We start from the raw sequence: 14,204 nt of genomic DNA, 5'->3' as shown, positions 1-14,204 counted from the left end.
TGCTGTCTGGGGGAGAGATGTGTGGGGGAGAGATGTGTGCTGTCTGGGGGAGAGATGTGTGGGGGAGAGATGTGTGGGGGAGGGATGTGTGCTGTCTGGGGGAGAGATGTGTGGGGGAGAGATGTGTGGGGGAGGGATGTGTGCTGTCTGGGGGAGAGATGTGTGGGGGAGAGATGTGTGCTGTCTGGGGGAGAGATTTGTGGGGGAGAGATGTGTGGGGGAGGGATGTGTGCTGTCTGGGGGAGAGATGTGTGGGGGAGAGATGTGTGCTGTCTGGGGGAGAGATGTGTGGGGGAGAGATGTGTGGGGGAGAGATGTGTGGGGGAGGGATGTGTGCTGTCTGGGGGAGAGATGTGTGGGGGAGAGATGTGTGCTGTCTGGGGGAGAGATGTGTGGGGGAGAGATGTGTGGGGGAGAGATGTGTGTCATGTGGGGGAGTTTAGTAATGACAGCTGAAGACATATTTCTGTTGTTCTGTAACATGGACAATAACGTTGTATGGAAAACGATGTTCGCTGTAACATCGACAATACATTTAGATTTTTACATCAACAAATAATCTTCAATTCATTATACACTGCTCAAAAAAATAAAGGGAACACTTAAACAACACATCCTAGATCTGAATGAAAGAAATCATCTTATTAAATACTTTTTTCTTTACATAGTTGAATGTGCTGACAACAAAATCACACAAAAATAATCAATGGAAATCCAATTTATCAACCCATGGAGGTCTGGATTTGGAGTCACACTCAAAATTAAAGTGGAAAACCACACTACAGGCTGATACAACTTTTATGTAATGTCCTTAAAACAAGTCAAAATGAGGCTCAGTAGTGTGTGTGGCCTCCACGTGCCTGTATGACCTCCCTACAACGCCTGGGCATGCTCCTGATGAGGTGGCGGATGGTCTCCTGAAGGATCTCCTCCCAGACCTGGACTAAAGCATCCGCCAACTTCTGGACAGTCTGTGAAAGCACTATATATATATAGTGCTTTCAGAAAGTATTCATACCCATTTACTTAATCCACGTTCTTGTGCTGTAGCCTGAGTTCAAAATGGATTAAATCATGTTTTCTCTCACCCATCTACACACAATACCCCATATTGACAAAGTGAAATCAAGTTTTTATAAATATCTCAGTTACATAAGTATTCATACCCTTGACTCAATACTTTGTAGAAGCACCTTTGGCAGTGATTAGAGCTGTGAGTCTTTCTGGGTAAATCTCAAAAAAACATTCCACACCTGGCTTGTGCAACATTTGCCCATTACTCTTTTCAAAACGTAAAAAACAAAAATGTTCAGGTCTTTCCATAGATTTTCAAGTAGATTTAAGTCACAACTGTAACTTGGCCACTCAGGAACATTCACTGTCTTCTTGGTAAGCAACGCCAGTATAGATTTGGCCTTGTGTTTTAGGTTATTGCCCTGCTGAAAGGTGAATTCATTTCCAAGTGTATGCTTGAAAGCACACTGACTAGATTTTGCCTGTGCATAGCTGCATTCCATACATTTTTTATCCTGAAAAAAAAAAAATCCCCAGTCCTTAAAGAGATTACAAGCATACCCATAATTAGATTGATACTCATTGATGTTTTTTTTTTTTAATTATTATTATCGGATTTGCCCTCAACATAACACTTTGTATGCAGGACCAAAAGTAAATTGCTTCGCCACATTTTTGTATTACTTCAGTGCGTTCTTGCATTTGGGATGCATGTTTTGGAATATTTTTATTCTGTACAGGCGTCCTTCATTTCACTCTGTCATTAAGCTTAGTATTGTGGAGTCACTACAATGTTGTTGATCCATCCTCAGTGTTCTCCTATCACAGCCATTAAACTCCGTAACTGTTTTAAAGTCACCATTTTGCCTCATGGTGAAATCCCTGAGTGGTTTCCTTCCTCTCTAGCAACTGAGTTAGGAAGGACACCTGTTTCTTTGTTGTGACTGGGTGTATTGATACACCATCCAAAGTGTAATTTATAACTTCACAATGCTCAAAGGGTGACAACATGGACAATAACGTTGTTCTGTAACATGGAGTGTGCAATGCTGTCATTAAGGCAAAGGGTGGTTGCTTTGAATAATATAACATCATCTAAAGAATATTTTGATTTGTTTAACACATTTTTGGTTACTACATGATTCCATATGTGTTATTTCATAGTTTTCATGTCTTCATTATTATTCTACAATGTAGAACATAATAAAAATAAAGAAAAACCCAGGAATGAGTGGATGTGTCTTAACTTTTGACTGATACTGGAAAAATATACTGTAATTAGTGACCCCACTGCAGTCCGGTTGCGACCCCGAATTTGAAAACCACAGATATAGATCCTTTGATGAACATTCCACCTGATTCTATGTGATGACTGACGAGTACAATTCCAGAACAGAACATTGAGACGACTGTTCCAGAAGAGTCTAATGAACGTTCAGTACATTGTGATGAGCTTTGACTTGGCAGGCAGCGTGTTGTACTGGGTGGATGTGATTAACACAGATTAACATTCCTGCTTCAGACCCCTGGCTCCAGACCCCTGGCCCTGGCTACATGTAACCACTTCCTGCTCCAGACCCCTGGCCCTGGCTACATGTGACCACTTCCTGCTCCAGACCCCAGGCCCTGGCTACATGTAACCACTTCCTGCTCCAGACCCCAGGCCCTGGCTACATGTAACCACTTCCTGCTTCAGACCCCTGGCCCTGGGTACATGTGACCACTTCCTGTTCCAGACCCCAGGCCCTGGCTACATGTGACCACTTCCTGCTCCAGACCCCAGGCCCTGGCTACATGTAACCACTTCCTGCTCCAGACCCCAGGCCCTGGCTACATGTGACCACGTACTTCTGAGGGACCCCTGTTGGGGGGGGCCTTCATTATGGTAGGGATATCTCTTCAGGCATGTTCTCTGGCTCCCCTTACACTCACGCACGCACGCACGCACACACACACACATACATACACACACACACACACGCGCACACGTGTTTAACCTCATGATTCATTAAGGATCCGCTCCCACTGGAGATGCCAGGAACGCTAGCCTGCCAGGGGAATACGAAGAAATCAGCGGGATCCCGGAATGTTAAAGTCAATGTGTGTGTGTGTGTGTGTGTGTGTGTAGGCCTATGTGTGAGGAGAAAAGCCAAGGAACAGTGGGGTCCAGAGTGGATATTAGACAGACAGAGAGGGGGAAGGGAATTTTTCAGCATCCAATTCATTTTTTCATGACCTTTCTTGATTTTGAATCTTGGTCCAGTAGTAGCAAACATTCTGAATGTTAAGAAAAAACATCACAGAGTGGTGAGCTGCACTAAGTCTCTTCACTAATACTGTATGGTGGTGAGCTGCACTAAGTCTCTTCACTAATACTGTATGGTGGTGAGCTGCACTAAGTCTCTTCACTAATACTGTATGGTGGTGAGCTGCACTAAGTCTCTTCACTAATACTGTATGGTGGTGAGCTGCACTAAGTCTCTTCACTAATACTGTATGGTGGTGAGCTGCACTAAGTCTCTTCACTAACACTGTATGGTGGTGAGCTGCACTAAGTCTCTTCACTAACACTGTATGGTGGTGAGCTGCACTAAGTCTCTTCACTAAAACTGTATGGTGGTGAGCTGCACTAAGTCTCTTCACTAAAACTGTATGGTGGTGAGCTGCACTAAGTCTCTTCACTAACACTGTATGGTGGTGAGCTGCACTAAGTCTCTTCACTAAAACTGTATGGTGGTGAGCTGCACTAAGTCTCTTCACTAAAACTGTATGGTGGTGAGCTGCACTAAGTCTCTTCACTAACACTGTATGGTGGTGAGCTGCACTAAGTCTCTTCACTACAACTGTATGGTGGTGAGCTGCACTAAGTCTCTTCACTAAAACTGTATGGTGGTGAGCTGCACTAAGTCTCATCACTAAAACTGTATGGTGTTAGTGCTGTACTACAAGTGTTATTTTATTATGACTACATCTCCCAGGGGACTGCAGATATAATACCTCCCACTATAGCTTTACCTCCAACTATAACTTAGCTGTACCCCCCACTGTAGCTGTACCTCCCACTATAGCTGTACCTCCCACTGTAGCTGTACCTCCCACTGTAGCTGTACCTCCCACTATAGCTGCACCTCCCACTATAGCTGCACCTCCCACTGTAGCTGCACCTCCCACTGTAGCTGCACCTCCCACTGTAGCTGTACCTCCCACTGTAGCTGTACCTCCCACTATAGCTGTACCTCCCACTATAGCTGTACCTCCCACTATAGCTGTACCTCCCACTATAGCTGTACCCCCCACTATAGCTGTACCTCCCACTATAGCTGTACCCCCCACTATAGCTGTACCCCCCACTATAGCTGTACCTCCCACTATAGCTGCACCTCCCACTGTAGCTGTACCTCCCACTGTAGCTGTACCCCCCAATGTAGCTGTACCCCCAATGTAGCTGTACCTCCCACTATAGCTGCACCTCCCACTGTAGCTGTACCTCCCACTATAGCTGCACCTCCCACTATAGCTGTACCTCCCACTATAGCTGTACCTCCCACTGTAGCTGTACCTCCCACTGTAGCTGTACCCCCCACTATAGCTGTACCTCCCACTATAGCTGTACCTCCCACTATAGCTGTAGCTGTACCTCCCACTGTAGCTGTACCTCCCACTATAGCTGTACCTCCCACTATAGCTGCACCTCCCACTATAGCTGTACCTCCCACTATAGCTGTACCTCCCACTGTAGCTGTACCTCCCACTGTAGCTGTACCCCCCACTATAGCTGTACCTCCCACTATAGCTGTACCTCCCACTATAGCTGTAGCTGCACCTCCCACTATAGCTGTACCCCCCACTATAGCTGTACCCCCACTATAGCTGTACCTCCTACTATAGCTGTACCTCCCACTGTAGCTGCACCTCCCACTATAGCTGTAGCTGCCTCTCCCACTATAGCTGCACCTCCCACTATAGCTGTACCTCCCACTGTAGCTGTACCCCCCACTATAGCTGTACCCCCCACTATAGCTGTACCTCCCAATGTAGCTGCACCTCTCACTATAGCTGTAGCTGTACCTCCCACTGTAGCTGTACCTCCCACTATAGCTGTAGCTGCACCTCCCACTATAGCTGTACCTCCCACTGTAGCTGTACCTCCCACTATAGCTGTACCCCCCACTATAGCTGTAGCTGTACCTCCCACTGTAGCTGTACCTCCCACTATAGCTGTACCTCCCACTATAGCTGTAGCTGCACCTCCCACTGTAGCTGTGCCTCACACTGTAGCTGTGCCTCCCACTGTAGCTGTGCCTCTCACTGTAGCTGTGCCTCTCACTGTAGCTGTGCCTCCCACTGTAGCTGTGCCTCTCACTGTAGCTGTGCCTCTCACTGTAGCTGTGCCTCTCACTGTAGCTGTGCCTCCCACTATAGCTGTACCTCCCACTATAGCTGTAGCTGTACCTCCCACTGTAGCTGCACCTCCCACTATAGCTGTACCTCCCACTGTACCTGTACCTCACACTATAGCTGCATCTCCCACTATAGCTGTAGCTGTATCTCCCACTATAGCTGTAGCTGCACCTCCCACTATAGCTGTACCTCCCACTATAGCTGTACCTCCCACTATAGCTGTAGCTGCACCTCCCACTATAGCTGTACCTCCCACTATAGCTGTAGCTGCACCTCCCACTATAGCTGTACCTCCCACTATAGCTGTACCTCCCACTATAGCTGTAGCTGTACCTCCCACTATAGCTGTACCCCCCACTATAGCTGTAGCTGCACCTCCCACTATAGCTGTACCTCCCACTGTAGCTGTACCTCCCACTATAGCTGTAGCTGCCACTGTAGCTGTAGCTGCACCTCCCACTGTAGCTGTACCTCCCAATGTAGCTGTAGCTGCACCTCCCACTGTAGCTGTACCTCCCACTGTAGCTGTGCCTCCCACTGTAGCTGTACCTCCCACTGTAGCTGTGCCTCCCACTATAGCTGTAGCTGTACCTCCCACTATAGCTGTAGCTGTACCTCCCACTGTAGCTGCACCTCCCACTATAGCTGTACCCCCCACTATAGCTGTACCTCCCACTATAGCTGTAGCTGCACCTCCCACTATAGCTGTACCCCCCACTATAGCTGTACCCCCCACTATAGCTGTACCTCCCACTATAGCTGTACCTCCCACTGTAGCTGCACCTCCCACTATAGCTGTAGCTGCCTCTCCCACTATAGCTGCACCTCCCACTATAGCTGTACCTCCCACTATAGCTGTACCCCCCACTATAGCTGTACCCCCCACTATAGCTGTACCTCCCACTGTAGCTGCACCTCTCACTATAGCTGTAGCTGTACCTCCCACTGTAGCTGTACCTCCCACTATAGCTGTAGCTGCACCTCCCACTATAGCTGTACCTCCCACTGTAGCTGTACCTCCCACTATAGCTGTACCCCCCACTATAGCTGTAGCTGTACCTCCCACTATAGCTGTACCTCCCACTATAGCTGTAGCTGCACCTCCCACTGTAGCTGTGCCTCCCACTGTAGCTGTGCCTCCCACTGTAGCTGTGCCTCCCACTGTAGCTGTGCCTCTCACTGTAGCTGTGCCTCTCACTGTAGCTGTGCCTCTCACTGTAGCTGTGCCTCTCACTGTAGCTGTGCCTCCCACTATAGCTGTACCTCCCACTATAGCTGTAGCTGTATCTCCCACTGTAGCTGTAGCTTTACCTCCCACTATAGCTGTACCTCCCACTGTAGCTGCACCTCCCACTATAGCTGTACCTCCCACTGTACCTGTACCTCACACTATAGCTGTACCTCACACTATAGCTGTACCTCCCACTATAGCTGTAGCTGCACCTCCCACTATAGCTGTACCTCCCACTATAGCTGTACCTCCCACTATAGCTGTAGCTGCACCTCCCACTATAGCTGTACCTCCCACTATAGCTGTAGCTGCACCTCCCACTATAGCTGTACCTCCCACTATAGCTGTAGCTGCACCTCCCACTATAGCTGTACCTCCCACTATAGCTGTACCTCCCACTATAGCTGTAGCTGTACCTCCCACTATAGCTGTACCCCCCACTATAGCTGTAGCTGCACCTCCCACTATAGCTGTACCTCCCACTGTAGCTGTACCTCCCACTATAGCTGTAGCTGCACCTCCCACTGTAGCTGTACCTCCCACTGTAGCTGTACCTCCCACTGTAGCTGTAGCTGCACCTCCCACTGTAGCTGTACCTCCCAATGTAGCTGTAGCTGCACCTCCCACTGTAGCTGTAGCTGCCACTGTAGCTGTGCCTCCCACTGTAGCTGTGCCTCCCACTGTAGCTGTACCTCCCACTATAGCTGTAGCTGTACCTCCCACTGTAGCTGTAGCTTTACCTCCCACTATAGCTGTACCTCCCACTGTAGCTGTACCTCCCACTGTAGCTGCACCTCCCACTATAGCTGTACCTCCCACTGTACCTGTACCTCACACTATAGCTGTACCTCCCACTATAGCTGTAGCTGCACCTCCCACTATAGCTGTACCTCCCACTATAGCTGTACCTCCCACTATAGCTGTAGCTGTACCTCCCACTATAGCTGTACCCCCCACTATAGCTGTAGCTGCACCTCCCACTATAGCTGTACCTCCCACTGTAGCTGTACCTCCCACTATAGCTGTAGCTGCATCTCCCACTGTTGCTGTACCTCCCACTGTAGCTGTAGCTGCACCTCCCACTGTAGCTGTACCTCCCAATGTAGCTGTAGCTGCACCTCCCACTGTAGCTGTACCTCCCACTGTAGCTGTGCCTCCCACTGTAGCTGTGCCTCCCACTGTAGCTGTGCCTCCCACTGTAGCTGTGCCTCCCACTATAGCTGTACCTCCCACTATAGCTGTACCTCCCACTATAGCTGTAGCTGTACCTCCCACTATAGCTGTACCTCCCACTGTAGCTGTAGCTGTACCTCCCACTATAGCTGTACCTCCCACTGTAGCTGTACCTCCCACTGTAGCTGTACCTCCCACTGTAGCTGTACCTCCCACTGTAGCTGTAGCTGTACCTCCCACTATAGCTGTCCCCCCCACTGTAGCTGGACCTCCCACTATAGCTGGACCTCCCACTGTAGCTGTACCTCCCACTGTAGCTGTACCTCCCACTGTAGCTGTACCTCCCACTATAGCTGTAGCTGTACCTCCCACTATAGCTGTACCTCCCACTATAGCTGTACCTCCCACTATAGCTGTAGCTGTACCTCCCACTATAGCTGTACCCCCCACTGTAGCTGTACCCCCCACTGTAGCTGTACCTCCCACTGTAGCTGTACCTCCCACTGTAGCTGTACCTCCCACTGTAGCTGTACCTCCCACTATAGCTGTACCCCCCACTGTAGCTGTACCTCCCACTGTAGCTGTACCTCCCACTGTAGCTGTACCTCCCACTGTAGCTGTACCTCCCACTATAGCTGTACCCCCCACTGTAGCTGTACCTCCCACTGTAGCTGTACCTCCCACTGTAGCTGTACCTCCCACTATAGCTGTACCTCCCACTATAGCTGTACCTCCCACTGTAGATGTACCTCCCACTGTAGCTGGACCTCCCACAGTAGCTGTACCTCCCACAGTAGCTGTACCTCCCACTGTAGCTGTAGCTGTACCTCCCACTATAGCTGTACCCCCCACTGTAGCTGTACCTCCCACTGTAGCTGTACCTCCCACTATAGCTGTACCTCCCACTGTAGCTGTACCTCCCACTGTAGCTGCACCTCCCACTATAGCTGTACCTCCCACTGTACCTGTACCTCACACTATAGCTGTACCTCCCACTATAGCTGTAGCTGCACCTCCCACTATAGCTGTACCTCCCACTATAGCTGTACCTCCCACTATAGCTGTAGCTGCACCTCCCACTATAGCTGTACCTCCCACTATAGCTGTAGCTGCACCTCCCACTATAGCTGTACCTCCCACTATAGCTGTAGCTGCACCTCCCACTATAGCTGTACCTCCCACTATAGCTGTACCTCCCACTATAGCTGTAGCTGTACCTCCCACTATAGCTGTACCCCCCACTATAGGTGTAGCTTCACCTCCCACTATAGCTGTACCTCCCACTGTAGCTGTACCTCCCACTATAGCTGTAGCTGCACCTCCCACTGTAGCTGTACCTCCCACTGTAGCTGTACCTCCCACTGTAGCTGTACCTCCCACTGTAGCTGGACCTCCCACTATAGCTGTAGCTGGACCTCCCACTATAGCTGTAGCTGTACCTCCCACTGTAGCTGCACCTCCCACTATAGCTGTAGCTGCCTCTCCCACTATAGCTGCACCTCCCACTATAGCTGTACCTCCCACTATAGCTGTACCCCCCACTATAGCTGTACCCCCCACTATAGCTGTACCTCCCACTGTAGCTGCACCTCTCACTATAGCTGTAGCTGTACCTCCCACTGTAGCTGTACCTCCCACTATAGCTGTAGCTGCACCTCCCACTATAGCTGTACCTCCCACTGTAGCTGTACCTCCCACTATAGCTGTACCCCCCACTATAGCTGTAGCTGTACCTCCCACTATAGCTGTACCTCCCACTATAGCTGTAGCTGCACCTCCCACTGTAGCTGTGCCTCCCACTGTAGCTGTGCCTCTCACTGTAGCTGTGCCTCTCACTGTAGCTGTGCCTCTCACTGTAGCTGTGCCTCTCACTGTAGCTGTGCCTCCCACTGTAGCTGTGCCTCCCACTATAGCTGTAGCTGTATCTCCCACTGTAGCTGTAGCTTTACCTCCCACTATAGCTGTACCTCCCACTGTAGCTGCACCTCCCACTATAGCTGTACCTCCCACTGTACCTGTACCTCACACTATAGCTGTACCTCCCACTATAGCTGTAGCTGCACCTCCCACTATAGCTGTACCTCCCACTATAGCTGTACCTCCCACTATAGCTGTAGCTGCACCTCCCACTATAGCTGTACCTCCCACTATAGCTGTAGCTGCACCTCCCACTATAGCTGTACCTCCCACTATAGCTGTAGCTGTACCTCCCACTATAGCTGTACCCCCCACTATAGCTGTAGCTGCACCTCCCACTATAGCTGTACCTCCCACTGTAGCTGTACCTCCCACTATAGCTGTAGCTGCACCTCCCACTGTAGCTGTACCTCCCACTGTAGCTGTACCTCCCACTGTAGCTGTAGCTGCACCTCCCACTGTAGCTGTACCTCCCAATGTAGCTGTAGCTGCACCTCCCACTGTAGCTGTAGCTGCCACTGTAGCTGTGCCTCCCACTGTAGCTGTGCCTCCCACTGTAGCTGTACCTCCCACTATAGCTGTAGCTGTACCTCCCACTGTAGCTGTAGCTTTACCTCCCACTATAGCTGTACCTCCCACTGTAGCTGTACCTCCCACTGTAGCTGCACCTCCCACTATAGCTGTACCTCCCACTGTACCTGTACCTCACACTATAGCTGTACCTCCCACTATAGCTGTAGCTGCACCTCCCACTATAGCTGTACCTCCCACTATAGCTGTACCTCCCACTATAGCTGTAGCTGCACCTCCCACTATAGCTGTACCTCCCACTATAGCTGTAGCTGCACCTCCCACTATAGCTGTACCTCCCACTATAGCTGTACCTCCCACTATAGCTGTAGCTGTACCTCCCACTATAGCTGTACCCCCCACTATAGGTGTAGCTTCACCTCCCACTATAGCTGTACCTCCCACTGTAGCTGTACCTCCCACTATAGCTGTAGCTGCACCTCCCACTGTAGCTGTACCTCCCACTGTAGCTGTACCTCCCACTGTAGCTGTACCTCCCACTGTAGCTGGACCTCCCACTATAGCTGTAGCTGGACCTCCCACTATAGCTGTAGCTGTACCTCCCACTGTAGCTGCACCTCCCACTATAGCTGTAGCTGCCTCTCCCACTATAGCTGCACCTCCCACTATAGCTGTACCTCCCACTATAGCTGTACCCCCCACTATAGCTGTACCCCCCACTATAGCTGTACCTCCCACTGTAGCTGCACCTCTCACTATAGCTGTAGCTGTACCTCCCACTGTAGCTGTACCTCCCACTATAGCTGTAGCTGCACCTCCCACTATAGCTGTACCTCCCACTGTAGCTGTACCTCCCACTATAGCTGTACCCCCCACTATAGCTGTAGCTGTACCTCCCACTATAGCTGTACCTCCCACTATAGCTGTAGCTGCACCTCCCACTGTAGCTGTGCCTCCCACTGTAGCTGTGCCTCCCACTGTAGCTGTGCCTCCCACTGTAGCTGTGCCTCTCACTGTAGCTGTGCCTCTCACTGTAGCTGTGCCTCTCACTGTAGCTGTGCCTCTCACTGTAGCTGTGCCTCCCACTGTAGCTGTGCCTCCCACTATAGCTGTAGCTGTATCTCCCACTGTAGCTGTAGCTTTACCTCCCACTATAGCTGTACCTCCCACTGTAGCTGCACCTCCCACTATAGCTGTACCTCCCACTGTACCTGTACCTCACACTATAGCTGTACCTCCCACTATAGCTGTAGCTGCACCTCCCACTATAGCTGTACCTCCCACTATAGCTGTACCTCCCACTATAGCTGTAGCTGCACCTCCCACTATAGCTGTACCTCCCACTATAGCTGTAGCTGCACCTCCCACTATAGCTGTACCTCCCACTATAGCTGTAGCTGTACCTCCCACTATAGCTGTACCCCCCACTATAGCTGTAGCTGCACCTCCCACTATAGCTGTACCTCCCACTGTAGCTGTACCTCCCACTATAGCTGTAGCTGCACCTCCCACTGTAGCTGTACCTCCCACTGTAGCTGTACCTCCCACTGTAGCTGTAGCTGCACCTCCCACTGTAGCTGTACCTCCCAATGTAGCTGTAGCTGCACCTCCCACTGTAGCTGTAGCTGCCACTGTAGCTGTGCCTCCCACTGTAGCTGTGCCTCCCACTGTAGCTGTACCTCCCACTATAGCTGTAGCTGTACCTCCCACTGTAGCTGTAGCTTTACCTCCCACTATAGCTGTACCTCCCACTGTAGCTGTACCTCCCACTGTAGCTGCACCTCCCACTATAGCTGTACCTCCCACTGTACCTGTACCTCACACTATAGCTGTACCTCCCACTATAGCTGTAGCTGCACCTCCCACTATAGCTGTACCTCCCACTATAGCTGTACCTCCCACTATAGCTGTAGCTGCACCTCCCACTATAGCTGTACCTCCCACTATAGCTGTAGCTGCACCTCCCACTATAGCTGTACCTCCCACTATAGCTGTAGCTGTACCTCCCACTATAGCTGTACCTCCCACTATAGCTGTACCTCCCACTATAGCTGTAGCTGTACCTCCCACTATAGCTGTACCCCCCACTATAGCTGTAGCTGCACCTCCCACTATAGCTGTACCTCCCACTGTAGCTGTACCTCCCACTATAGCTGTAGCTGCATCTCCCACTGTTGCTGTACCTCCCACTGTAGCTGTAGCTGCACCTCCCACTGTAGCTGTACCTCCCAATGTAGCTGTAGCTGCACCTCCCACTGTAGCTGTACCTCCCACTGTAGCTGTGCCTCCCACTATAGCTGTAGCTGTACCTCCCACTATAGCTGTAGCTGTACCTCCCACTATAGCTGTACCTCCCACTGTAGCTGTAGCTGTACCTCCCACTATAGCTGTACCTCCCACTGTAGCTGTACCTCCCACTGTAGCTGTACCTCCCACTGTAGCTGTACCTCCCACTGTAGCTGTAGCTGTACCTCCCACTATAGCTGTCCCCCCCACTGTAGCTGTACCTCCCACTATAGCTGGACCTCCCACTGTAGCTGTACCTCCCACTGTAGCTGTACCTCCCACTGTAGCTGTACCTCCCACTATAGCTGTAGCTGTACCTCCCACTATAGCTGTACCTCCCACTATAGCTGTACCTCCCACTATAGCTGTAGCTGTACCTCCCACTATAGCTGTACCCCCCACTGTAGCTGTACCCCCCACTGTAGCTGTACCTCCCACTGTAGCTGTACCTCCCACTGTAGCTGTACCTCCCACTATAGCTGTACCCCCCACTGTAGCTGTACCTCCCACTGTAGCTGTACCTCCCACTGTAGCTGTACCTCCCACTGTAGCTGTACCTCCCACTATAGCTGTACCCCCCACTGTAGCTGTACCTCCCACTGTAGCTGTACCTCCCACTGTAGCTGTACCTCCCACTATAGCTGTACCTCCCACTATAGCTGTACCTCCCACTGTAGATGTACCTCCCACTGTAGCTGTACCTCCCACAGTAGCTGTACCTCCCACAGTAGCTGTACCTCCCACTGTAGCTGTAGCTGTACCTCCCACTATAGCTGTAGCTGTACCTCCCACTATAGCTGTACCCCCCACTGTAGCTGTACCTCCCACTGTAGCTGTACCTCCCACTATAGCTGTACCTCCCACTGTAGCTGTACCTCCCACTGTAGCTGCACCTCCCACTATAGCTGTACCTCCCACTGTACCTGTACCTCACACTATAGCTGTACCTCCCACTATAGCTGTAGCTGCACCTCCCACTATAGCTGTACCTCCCACTATAGCTGTACCTCCCACTATAGCTGTAGCTGCACCTCCCACTATAGCTGTACCTCCCACTATAGCTGTACCTCCCACTATAGCTGTACCTCCCACTATAGCTGTACCTCCCACTATAGCTGTAGCTGCACCTCCCACTATAGCTGTACCTCCCACTATAGCTGTACCTCCCACTATAGCTGTAGCTGTACCTCCCACTATAGCTGTACCCCCCACTATAGGTGTAGCTTCACCTCCCACTATAGCTGTACCTCCCACTGTAGCTGTACCTCCCACTATAGCTGTAGCTGCACCTCCCACTGTAGCTGTACCTCCCACTGTAGCTGTACCTCCCACTATAGCTGTACCTCCCACTGTAGCTGGACCTCCCACTATAGCTGTAGCTGGACCTCCCACTATAGCTGTAGCTGTACCTCCCACTATAGCTGGACCTCCCACTATAGCTGTACCTCCCACTGTAGCTGTACCTCCCACTGTAGCTGTACCTCCCACTGTAGCTGGACCTCCCACTGTAGCTGGACCTCCCACTGTAGCTGGACCTCCCACTGTAGCTGCACCTCCCACTGTAGCTGCACCTCCCACTGTAGCTGCACCTCCCACTGTAGCTGTACCTCCCACTGTAGCTGTACCTCCCACTGTAGCTGTAGCTGGACCT

Source organism: Salmo salar, chromosome 09 (assembly GCF_965601325.2).
Source record: "Salmo salar chromosome 09, fSalSal1, whole genome shotgun sequence".
In the NCBI taxonomy this organism is placed as follows: domain Eukaryota; kingdom Metazoa; phylum Chordata; class Actinopteri; order Salmoniformes; family Salmonidae; genus Salmo; species Salmo salar.
This window is presented reverse-complemented; position numbering follows the sequence as displayed.